Source organism: Kogia breviceps, chromosome 12 (genome assembly GCF_026419965.1).
Source record: "Kogia breviceps isolate mKogBre1 chromosome 12, mKogBre1 haplotype 1, whole genome shotgun sequence".
In the NCBI taxonomy this organism is placed as follows: Eukaryota; Metazoa; Chordata; class Mammalia; order Artiodactyla; family Physeteridae; genus Kogia; species Kogia breviceps.
Genome location: NC_081321.1, coordinates 33156964 through 33169574, shown reverse-complemented (window position 1 = coordinate 33169574; position 12611 = coordinate 33156964). Strand labels below are relative to the sequence as shown.

The 12611-nt window shown below is 37.0% G+C and overlaps 1 long non-coding RNA gene across 1 annotated transcript in view; it reads right to left on the bottom strand.

Moving 5' to 3' along the window:
* Nucleotides 1–5470: 5470 nt before the first annotated feature.
* Nucleotides 5471–12611, bottom strand: part of LOC136792258 (uncharacterized) — a 40846-nt gene continuing 33705 nt past the window's right edge. Inside the window, exon 3 of the long non-coding RNA XR_010835787.1 lies at nucleotides 5471–5512. This is a non-coding gene — a long non-coding RNA (uncharacterized lncRNA). The remainder of the gene's footprint in view (nucleotides 5513–12611) is intronic.

Genomic DNA, 12611 nt, shown 5'->3' with positions numbered 1-12611 from the left:
TTTTCTGTTTCACCCATTAATTCATCAAATTTAAAGCAAAGAAAAAAATTGGGAAAAAACATGCCACAAAATACAGAAAAGTTTATATGAATACCTTAAAGCAGAATAGAAAATGAGCTAGTGACATAAACAATATATAGAAAATTTTAAATGGTAAATGAAAATATTTTATCAAAAATTCTATTCAACTTTAGTTGAATAGACATTAGGGTTTTTTTACCCAATTAAAATTAGTGGTGATGAAGATGTCATAAGAATACTTGTATTATATACTGGCTAATTTCTGAAGGGTAATTTAACAAGTATCAACTATTAAGTATGTTCTATTGTTTGAACTAGAAATAACATTCTCTTTTATCCTAGCGTTCTAGTCAGAAATACAAATATTTATGTACAAAGGTATATATTGTTATTTAAAATTAAAAACACAAATAGTTAAATATCAACAAAAGATGAAGCATGATACATACAAAATGATTATTAGAAAGCATTAAAATGTTTCAGAGAATTTCTAATGGGATGGAAAAATTCTGGATTTAATGGCAAGTGCAGAATACCTGCTGTGTATGGATACATGCATATGGATGGGAAAAGTGAACAACTAAGGTAGTAATGGCATAGTAGTTAAGACTATAGTCTCTTGACAGACATACCTAGGTTTCTGTGGCCATGTTTCCACTTAGAGTTGATGGCCTGGGGCCATTTACTTAACCTGAGTTCTTTGAAAAATAAAAAGGTTCAAACAACGCCAAAGGACAAATATTGTATAATTCTACTTATATGAGGTAGCTACAATAGGTAAATTGATAGAGACAGAGTAGAATCGAGGTTACCAGGGACTGGGAGGAAGGGGGAACTGAGTGTTATTGTTTAATGGGTACAGAATTTGGGGGATGATGAAAATGTTTTAGGTGCGGACAGTGGTGGTGGTTACACAGCGTTGTGAATGTACTTAATACCACTGAATTGTATACTTAAAAACGGTTAAAATGGTAAATTTTATGTATATTTTACCACACAAATATACAAACATAGCTGGTTAAAATTTTTGTGTAAAGAGCAATTAAGCTGCCAAGACCCTCCCTGCCCCCCCCCCCCCCAGTCATGCTGAACCATGATACCTGCAGTCTCCTTCCCCTGCCAGTGTCCAAAACATTCTCAGATAAGTTCATTTCACCTCGAGCAGGGGATTGGGGCGGCGGGGGAAGTCGTTCCTTCCCAGGAGAAAAGACATAGACACTGGAAATTTGGGCCCTAAAAAGAGGTCAGTTCAACAATAAAGTCCCTGAAGTTGATATACCCAAGGTGGTGGTGGTGGTATATGCTTCTGATCAGCTTTTAAGTGCTCCACGTTCAAATAATGAACAGACATATCAGCATCAACAAGTGTTTGAGAAAGTCCTCAAACAGTAGAAATCCAAATGACTAGATCAAAGAAAGGAGCTTAGAGGAGCTGAGGAATTCTGGCTTTAAAAATCTGACTCCCTGGGTTTCCGGGAAAAGGACTGTGGACCTGTAATAAACTGGATGATTTCTAACGTAAAAACATCTATCAATCAGAGAATGCCCATCCTACCAGATATAAGATATGTTTTCTTTCCCTCTGCAATCATTTATTTACTCATTTGTTATTTGGGGCGTTTTTTATTTTTTTTGACTAGGTGCCTATTCTGGAACTGCTGGTTATAATTTTCAGATTATCACAAAAAACAGATGGCCACATATAATAGGACATATTTATATTATAAGTATTAACTGTTAATTCATTTCTTTGTTTTATATTCCATAAGTGTGTGTGATTTGTGGTACACAACAGTGATCACGAAATATTTAGGCTTTAATACGTGTAAATAGTAAAAGAGAAGTACTTGAAAGCTTTACATAGAATATACCAGAGCTAGATCAGTAATTCAGACAATTGTTTATAGAGTGAAGCATGATTTTAAAAGGGAAGGTAAAGGATCACTGGATCACATAACTGAGACTTTTAGCTTCAGAAATGGATGAAGGGGTTAAAAATGTAATTAGAAATCTGTTTTACTTTGTCTCTTAACCACTGCTTTCCTCTGTACTACCTTTGTTTTCCCACAAAATTTCTTTATGAGGTAGCAGAGATGACCACCAGTATCTCTAAAGCTAGGAATCCTAAGAATGAGAACTGGTCTCCCCCAACGGTTCCAGCAAAAGTCCCAAGAAAAGCCCTGATGTGCCAGGCCTGTGTCCCAGTCCCCATTCCGGAAGATGAGGAGTAGGTCAGTCCGACCCAGCTCACATGGATGTTCCCATGCAATGTGGTATTTATTTTCAGTTTGGAATCAATGTGGAAGTTCCTTATCTTGTCAAGCCTATTAGGCTCTCCCTTCATCATTGTCAAAGACAGGATACTGAGGCAGCTGAGCAGGATGCACAGAGAAAACGGAGATGCACACAACACTCTATGACATAAATCACAGCAAGATCCTTTTTGACCCACCTCCTAGAAAAATGGAAATAAAAACAAAAATAAACAAATGGGACCTAATGAATCTTACAAGCTTTTGCACAGCAAAGGAAACCATAAACAAGACCAAAAGACAACCCTCAGAATGGGAGAAAATAGTTGCAAATGAAGCAACTGACAAAGGATTAATCTCCAAAATTTACAAGCAGCTCATGCAGCTCAATAACAAAAAAAAAACAAACAACCCAATCCAGAAATGGGCAGAAGACCTAAATAGACATTTCTCCAAAGAAGATATACAGATTGCCAACAAACACACGAAAGAATGCTCAACATCATTAATCATTAGAGAAATGCAAATCAAAACTACAATGAGATATCATCTCACACCGGTCAGAATGGCCATCATCAAAAAACTACAAACAATAAATGCTGGAGAGGGTGTGGAGAAAAGGGAACACTCTTGCACTGTTGGTGGGAATGTAAATTGATACAGCCACTATGGAGAACAGTATGGAGTTTCCTTAAAAAACTACAAATAGGGGCTTCCCTGGTGGCGCAGTGGTTGGGAGTCCGCCTGCCAATGCAGGGGACACGGGTTTGTGCCCCAGTCCAGGAAGATCCCACATGCCGTGGAGCGGCTGGGCCCATGAGCCATGGCCACTGAGCCTGCGCCTCCGGAGCCTGTGCTCCACAACAGGAGAGGCCACAACAGTGAGAGGCCCGTGTACCGCAAAAAAAAAAAAAAAAAAAAAACTACAAATAGAACTAACATACGACCCAGAAATCCCACTACTGGGCATATACCCTGAGAAAACCATAATTCAAAAAGAGTCATGTACCAAAATGTTCATTGTAGCTCTATTTACAATAGCCAGGACATGGAAGCAACCTAAGTGTCCATCAACAGATGAATGGATAAAGAAGATGTGGCATATATATACAATGCAATATTACTCAGCCATAAAAAGAAACGAAATTGAGTTATTTGTAGTGAGGTGGATGGACCTGGAATCTGTCATACAGAGTGAAGTAAGTCAGAAGGAGAAAAATACCGTATGCTAACACATATATATGGAATCTAAGAAAAAAAAATGTCATGAAGAACCTAGGGGTAGGACGGGAATAAAACACAGACCTACTAGAGCATGGCCTTGAGGATATGCGGAGGGGGAAGGGTAAACTGTGACGAAGTGAGAGAGTGGCATGGACATATATACACTACCAACGTAGGGTGGATAGCTAGTGGGAAGCAGCCGCATGGTACAGGGAGATCAGCTAGGTGTTTGTGACCACCTGGAGGGGTGGGATAGGGAGGGTGGGAGGGAGGGAGACTCAAGAGGGAAGAGATATGGGAACATATGTATATGTATAACTGATTCACTTTGTTGTAAAGCAGAAACTAACACACCATTGTAAAGCAATTATACTCCAATAAAGATGTTAAAAAAAAAAAAAACAGAGATGCAGCACCAAACAAAAAGAAGCTATTTCCCATAGTTAGCAATGTTCACAGATAACTTGCAAAACATAGAAGGAGGTCAAAATCCAGCATAAGTAACACATGCATTTTTTGCTTCTTTTGAAACAAGACTTTCTTTAAAATGGTTACTTTAAAAAATCCAAATGTATGCAATAAAAATACCTGGAACATTAAAAAAAAAATTTACATCTTTAAAAAAAAAACATAGAAGGAGGGTAAAGGCTCTTTGGAAAGCAGTTTGATAAGCAGTGTTACTTAAAGTAACAACATAAGCAACTGCAGTCAGAGAGCAAACCCAAGACAACAGGATGGGTTTGGCCATTGTCAATTATTTTTAAAATTGCTTTTATAAGATCCAAATTTTCAGAATCCTTAGGTACTGTTACAGATAGAACCAATTAATAATTTTAGTTAAGCTCTGGTACCTAGAATAAGCAGACCAGAAATACAACACCTTTTATAGAATGTGGTCTTTTAAGCTGATTCCTTTCTGGGATTGTTGCATTTTTTTATCACTACATCTTTCCAAATACATGGCTTTTTTTTTTCCTCTGATTGTATTTTTCTTTTCCATTATGGTTTTTACAGGATGTTGAATATAGTTCCCTGTGCTATACAATAGGACCGTGTTGTTTATCCATTCTATATATAATAGTTTGTTTGCATGTGCTAGTCCCAAACTACCAATCCAACCCTCTCCCACGCCCCTCCCCCTTGGCAATCACAAGTCTGTTCTCTATGTCTGTGAGTCGGTTTCTGTTTCATAGATAAGTTCATTTGTGTCATATTTTAGATTCCACATGTAAGTGATATCTTTCTCATTCTGACTTACTTCACTTAGTATAATAACCTCTAGGTCTATCCATCCATGTTGCTATAAATGGCATTATTTCATTCTTTCTTATGGCTGAGTAACATTCCATTGTATATATGTACCACATCTTTATCCATTCTTCTGTCAATGGACATTCAGGTTGTTTCCACATCTTGGCTATTGTACATATTGCTGCTATGAACATTGGGGTGCATGTATCTTTTTGAATTATAGTTTTGTCTGGATATATGCCCAACAGTGGGATTGCAGGATCATATGGCAACTCTACTTTTAGTTTTTTCAGGAACCTCCATACTGTTCTCCATAGTGGCTGCACCAATTTACATTCCCACCAACAGTGTAGGAGGGTTCCCTTCTCTCCACACCCTCTCCAGCACCAAATGCATGGCTCTGTGTGAAACACATAACCTTTTATAAGGAGATGGTATAATTTGGTGAGATTTATTCCAGGATGGAAGGATGATTCAACAGCCAGAAATCAAAACACCACATAAACAAAATAAAGGATAAAAATCATATGATCATCTCAATAGATGCAGAAAAAGCACCTGACAAAATTTGGTATCCAGGTATGATAAAAACTCTCAACAAAGTTGGTATAAAGGAATATACCTCAACATAATAAAGGCTACATGTGACAAACACACAACTAACATAACTCAATGGTAAAAAGCTGAAAACTTTACCTCTAAGATCAGGAACAAAACAGGGATGCCCATTATCACCACTTTTATTCAACATCATATTGGAATTCCTAGCCACGGCAGACAAGAGAAAGAGATAAAAGAAACCCAAATTGGAAAGGAAGAAGTAAAATTCACTATAGGCTGATGACATGATAGTATATATAGACATCCCTAAGCACTTGACCAAAAAATTATTAGGATAAATGAATTCAGTAAAGGTGCGGGATACAAAATCAATATACAGAAATTTGTTGCATTTCTATACACTAATATGAACTATGAGAAAGAGAAATTAAGAAAGCAATCCATTTATAATTGCATCAAAAAGAATAAAATACATAGGAATAAAATAACCAAGGAGGTGAAAGACCTGTACTTTGAAAACTATACAACATTGAAGAAAGAATTTGAAGACAACACAAATAAATGGAAAGATATAACATGCTCATGGACTGGAAGAAATAATACTGTTTAAATGTCCACTCTTCCCAAAGCATCTACAGATTCAATGCAAACCCCATCAAAATATCAAAGGCATTTTTCACAGAACTGGAACAAATGGCCCTAAAATTTGTATGGAAACCAAAAGACCCAAATAGCCAGAGCAATTTTAAGAAAAAAGAACAAAACTGAAGTATCATGCTCCCTGATTTCAAATGATACCACAAAGCTACAGTAGTCAAAAGTGTATAGTACTGGCATAAAAACATATACATAGATAAATGGAACACAATAGAGAGCCCAGAAATAAACCCATGCTTATGTGGTCAATTAATTTAGAACAAAGGAGCCAAGAATATACAATGGGGAAAAGACAGACTCTTCAATAACTGGTGTTGGGAAAACTGGACCACTTTCTTACACCACATATAAAAATAAATTCAAGGACTTCCCTGGCAGTGTAGTGGTTAAGAATCTGCCTGCCAATGCAGGGGACACAGGTTGGATCCCTGGTCCTGGAAAATCCCATGTGCCACAGAGCAACTAAGCCCATGCGCCACAACTACTGAAGCCCATGCACCTAGAGCCCATGCTCCGCAACAAGAGAAGCCACCTCAATGAGAAGCCCGTGCACCGCAACGAAGAGTAGCTCCCGCTTGCTGCAACTAGAGGAAGCCCACACACAGCAATGAAGACCCAACACAGCCAAAAAAAAAAATAATTCAAAATGGTTTAAAGACTTAAATGTAGATATGAAACCATAAAACTCCTAGAAGAAAACACAGGCAGTATGCTCTTTGACATCAGTCTTAGCAATATTTCTTTGGATATGTCTCCTCAGTCAAGGGAAACAAAAGTAAAAATAAACAAATGGGACTACATCAAACTAAAAAGCTTTTGCACAGCAGGCAAAACAATCAACAAAGCAAAAGGCAACCTACTCAATGAAAGAAGATATTTGCAAATGATATATCCAATAAGGAGTTAATATCCAAAATATATGCCTTCATATATTTTAATGTTTAAATATATTTTCAATTTAAATAAAACTCATTTGAATTTCAAGCATCACAGGACAGTGCCTTCATTTGGACCATGATGGTTGCAAGTATCCTAGAGAATTCACAATTCAAGCAACTCTTTCATGTAAATGTGCTTATTTTTTCAGTCTAGAGCAGGTTGATATGACATTAGATAAATGTGAGAGCAATAAAAAGTATTCCGAATACAGCAGGTGACACAGTATTTTGGGGGATTCATTTGCCAAACTTATTTTGGTATAATGACTTGAACTCAAGAAATGGAAAGGGGAGAGTAGAACAAATATATACTATTTTGTCTTTTTTTTTTTTTTTTTTTTTTTTTTTTTTTTCGCGGTACGCGGGCCTCTCACTGTTGCGGCCTCTCTCATTGTGGAGCACAGGCTCGGGAAGCGTAGGCTCAGCGGCCATGGCTCACGGGCCCAGCCGCTCCGCGGCACGTGGGATCCTCCCGGACCGGGGCACAAACCTGTGTCCCCTGCATCGGCAGGCGGACTCTCAACCACTGCGCCACCAGGGAAGCCCTATTTTGTCATTTTTGTTAGCAGAAACGAACACTTTACAGAAGCTTAATGTACCCAAAGTTCTGTGGGCTTTGTAAGACTAGCATTGTTATAGGGCAGTGTTTCTTAGCCTAGGCAGCCTTGTACAGGAGTCTTGGAAGTTTTAGTAGATCTGTGATATGTCCCAAGGAGTAGGTTTCTGCAAAAATAATTTCCTTAGTGTAAGTAGCCTTTTTGGGGGGACTCAGTCCCTTAAAGATGAAGATGGCTTACATTCCATGGATGTTGAATTCAACCAAGAAAGTGAAAAGGTCCAGCAGTAATTGTGCTACAAGGTCACAAATTGGCATGCTAAATATTGAGAATTCCTTTATTGTAGTCCTTTTTTCTGGTGTATTTTGTGTTTGGTGGATTAAATGACAGGTTTCTGTGTTGTACCTGCAGTGATATATATATAACCCATATGTCGAAAAAGAAATCAAGGGAATTAAAAAACATTTTGACCTGAACAATAATTTAATAAATCATCTCAAAATTTATAGGATATAACTAAATAGTGCTTTAGATGCAAATTTACAGATTTAAATGCCTACATTAGAAAAGATGAAAGGTATGAAATAACAACCTATGCTTCCACCTTAAGAAACCAGAAAAATAAGAGCAAACTGAACCCAAAGCAAGTAGAGGAAAAGTAATAATAAAGGTCAGAGTGAAAGTCAATGAAATAGAAAATAGAAAGAGAGCAGGAAAAAAAGATCAATGAAACAAACACTGGTTCTTTGAAAAGATCAGCAACACTGAGGAACCTTTAGACATACAGACCAAGGCAGAGACAGAGACAGAGAGAGAGGGAGAGAGGGAAGGAGGGAGGGATGGGGAGAGAAAGAGAGAGAGAGAGAGAGAGAGAGAGAGAATATACAAATTACCAAAATCAGGAATGAAAGAGAGAGACCTCTTTTAGGTCTCTACTGACCTTAAAGAGACCAAAAGGATTGAAGGATTGTTAGGAAATACTGTGAACAGCTTTGTGTCAACAAATTAGACAAATTAGATGAAATGGACAAATTCCTTGAAAGACACAAGTTAGCAAAACTAACTGAAGAATAAATAGAAAATATGAATAGTCTAGGTATTCATTTTCTATTGCTGCTGTAATAAATTACCTCAAATTCAGTGGCTTAAAAACCCACAGATTTATTATCGTACATTTATAGGTTAGAAGTTCAACTCCCTGAGGAAAGATTCTAAGTCTCACTGGGCTAAAATCCAAGTAACAGTAGGACTACATTCCCTTCTGGAGGCTCTAGGGGACAATCTGTTTCCTTGAATTTTCCAGCTTCTAGAGGACACCTAGACACATTGCTTGGCTCATGGACACCTTCCTCTATCTTCAAAGCAAGCAATGGCAGGTGTGCTTTGCATATCACATCATTCTGACTCCTCCCTTTCTCTTTCACTTTAAAAAACCCTCGTCATTACATTGGGCCCAACTGAATAAGCCAGTCTATTCTCTCCATCTCAAAGTCTTTAAATTAATCACATTTGCAAAGTCTCTTTTGCCATGTAAAGTAATATATTCACAGGCTCAGGGGATTAAGACGGGTGTCTTTGGGAGATCCTGTAATAAGAAACTGAAGTACTGTTTAAAAATGTTACCACAGGGCTTCCCTGGTGGCACAGTGGTTGAGAGTCCGCCTGCCGATTCAGGGGACGCAGGTTCGTGCCCCGGTCCGGGAAGATCCCACGTGCCGCGGAGCGGCTGGGCCCGTGAGCCATGGCTGCTGAGCCTGCGCGTCCGGAGCCTGTGCTCCGCAGCGGGAGAGGCCACGACAGTGAGAGGCCCGGGTACCGCAAAACAAAACAAAAAAATCTTCCCACAAAGAAAATCCAAGGCTCAGATTGCTTCACTGGTAAATTCTTCCAAATGTTTAACAAAGAAATAATACCAATCCTTCACAAATCCTTCCAGAAACTGGAGGATGAGGGAACACTTCTAAACTCATTCTATAAGGTTAGTATTACTCTAATATCAAAGCCAGACAAAAACATCATAAAAAAAGAAAACTGACCAGCATCGCTTATGAATATAGGCACAAAAATCTGCAATAAAATACTAGCAAACCAAGTCCAATAGCATATAAAAAAAAGATTATACACCATGACCAAATATTCCAGTGTGCAAGGTTAGTTGAACATGCAAAAATCAATTAATATAATACAACATTTTAATAGGGCAAAAACATAAGATTATCTTCATACATTCAGAAACATGTTTAATTTAACCATATCCAACACCCATCTATGATAAAATCTCTCAGCAAATAGAGGTAACTTTCTCAGCCTGATAAAGGCCATCTACAAAAACCCTACAACTAGCATATACTTAATGGAGAAATGCTGAAGGCTTTCCCTGTAATATTGGGAATAAGGCAAAGATCTCTGCTCTCACGTCTCCAGTGTTGTAGTAGATATTCCAGCCAGTACAATTTGGCAAGAAAAAGAAATTAAGTCTCCAGATTGGAAAGAAAGAAATAAAATTAGCTTTATTTGCAGACAATATAATCCTATATGTAGAAAATCCTAAGAAATTCACCAAAAAATTAAATTAACCAAAACTAAAAAAAAAATTCAGCAAAATCACATAATTCAAGACCAATAGACAATAATCAGCTTCATTCCTCTAGCAACAAACAATATGAAAATGAAAAGAAGAAAACAATTCTATTCACAAAATAATCAGAAAGAACAAAATGCTTAGGAATAAATTTAACAAAAAAAGTGTAAGACTTTGTACACTGAAAAATACAAAACTTTGCTGAGAGAAATTTTTTTAAGATGTGAATAAGTAGGAAGATATTTCATGTTCATAGACTGGAAGATTCAATATTATTAAGATGGTAATGCTTCCTAAGTTAACGCATAAGTTCAATGCAATCCCTATAAAATGCCAGCAAGCTTATTTTTATGAAATTGTCAAGCTGATCCTAAAATGTATATAGAGATATAAAGAACCTAGAATAGCCAAACAACCTTGAAAAGAAGATCAAAATTAGAGGGCTTATACTACCTGATTTCAATACATAATATAAAGCTACAACAATTAAGAGAGTGTGGCATAGGATAAGCATATGGAAAAAATGAAACAGAATTTTGAGTCTGGAAATAAACCCTTACACTCATGTTCAGTTGATCTTTGACAGAGATCCCACAGCAATCTAATAGGGAAAGGATAGCCTTTTCCACATATGTTGCTGGGAAAATTGGATATCCACATACAAAATCGTTAATTTAGATGCTTACCTCACACCATAAAAGTTACAGGAACTTAGTAAACACCTTGAACTCAAGAAGGGCCAGGCCTTATGAATAAAGATCAAGTTCCTAGAGAGGAATAGGCTCTAGGACAAAACCTAAACAGATCCATACTAAAAAAAACCTACAACCAAGACGCTAGAAGATCAGGATGATTCTCCAATAATATGATTGCCTGCTAGAACAAAAATCAACACTCTTCAGAGGAAGATATTAGAATTCAGAGTCTCGTCATCTTATCATCCACCATGTCAAAAAATTACTAGACACGTGAAGAAATAAATTGCCTACACTAGTATTTTTTATTACTGAATTTGACTCAAAGAGAGAAGGGTGAACGAAATTTCTAAGGTTAATCACTAACCCTTTGGCTTCTTTCTTACCAAAACAGGCCAATATTAATTTTTAAATGTTTAAGGTAAAAAGCAGAACATTCAAGAATGAACTCCTTAAACAAGTTGCCTGAATAAAAAGTATTATTCAGATTTCAGGGAGTCTGTTATTGTTTGGCTCTGGATTCACTTACCAAAACTGATGCTATGGAAATTTTCACTTTTATTTAAACTGGAAAGAACAGATAGGAAATTATGTAATTAATAATTTTGATAAAGCAACTATAAACTGATGGCAGTGTTTCCAAGAAGCTGTCAGAGGATTGCTGTTACCTATTAACACTGCCTTGATTTCTGGAAATTCAAAAAGGTTCTAAATTAACATGAGACTGTTAACAACGACCATAGAATTTTCTAATAGTAAAACTTAAAAGCCTTTCCATTGTTAAATCCTGCAAAGTTTCAGGGTGGGAGTGGGGAAACCATTATTATATCAGTGTGACTGTATATAACCCAGAAAATCCATTCTGTTTCATTTTGACTTATTAATTTGACGTAACAGGAATACAACTATCTTTTCCCTTTTTCTACATAATGAGTGTACTTTCCTAGGAACTAAATAGCTTCCTGCCACCGCCTGACCACCACCTCTTTAGTTACTTTACTCACACTTAACACTGTATGATACCACCTCAAATAGAATCAATTCGTTAAATAAATTTGGCTCATAACCCAACCTCTCTCTCGTTCCCCAAGGAAGAAAGGGAAAAATGCTATGCTAAATGCTGTTCATAGTGCCAAATAATTCAAGGTACATAGGCAGACGTGTGGTCAGGGTATATTTGGAATAGAATGATCACAATTCTGTATTCAGGTCACCATTATAAGAAAAAGTCTGCATTCAAAGTTCCTACATGGAGAAAAGATAAAGTCAGAAGCAAAATGTTTACTTCATAGGCAGAAGCTGAGGTTTGGGATTCAAGCCCACTGCAAGGAAACAGTTCATAACCAGGCAGGAAACTTCTCTGGAAACAAAGCAGAGAAATGAGGTCGCACAGTAGTGTAAGCCTGGACTAACTGCCCACTGCTCTCTCAGTGACGTAACGGATTGAACAGGTCAATCCCAACAAGTGTAGATTACTCCTTAGAGCAAAATATGTTTCAGGAGGTTGCAGTTGATTTGTCTTTATGTAATTTTAAAAGAAGTGATGAGCAGACATAGAAAACAAACATGTGGTTATGAAAGGAGAAGGCAATGAGAGGGGTAAATTAGAAAGTTGGGAGTAACGTATACACACCACTAGATAAAAATAGATAACCAGCAGAACTGTTTAGCACAGGGAACTCTACTCAGTATTTTGTAATAACCTATAAGGAAAAAGAATTTGAAAAAGAACATATATATATGTATGGATGTGTATATATATATATATATATACACATCCATACATATATATCTGAATTGCTGTGCTGTACATCTGAAACTAACATGATATTGTAAATCAACTATACTTCAATTTAAAAAGAAGTGATGAGGAT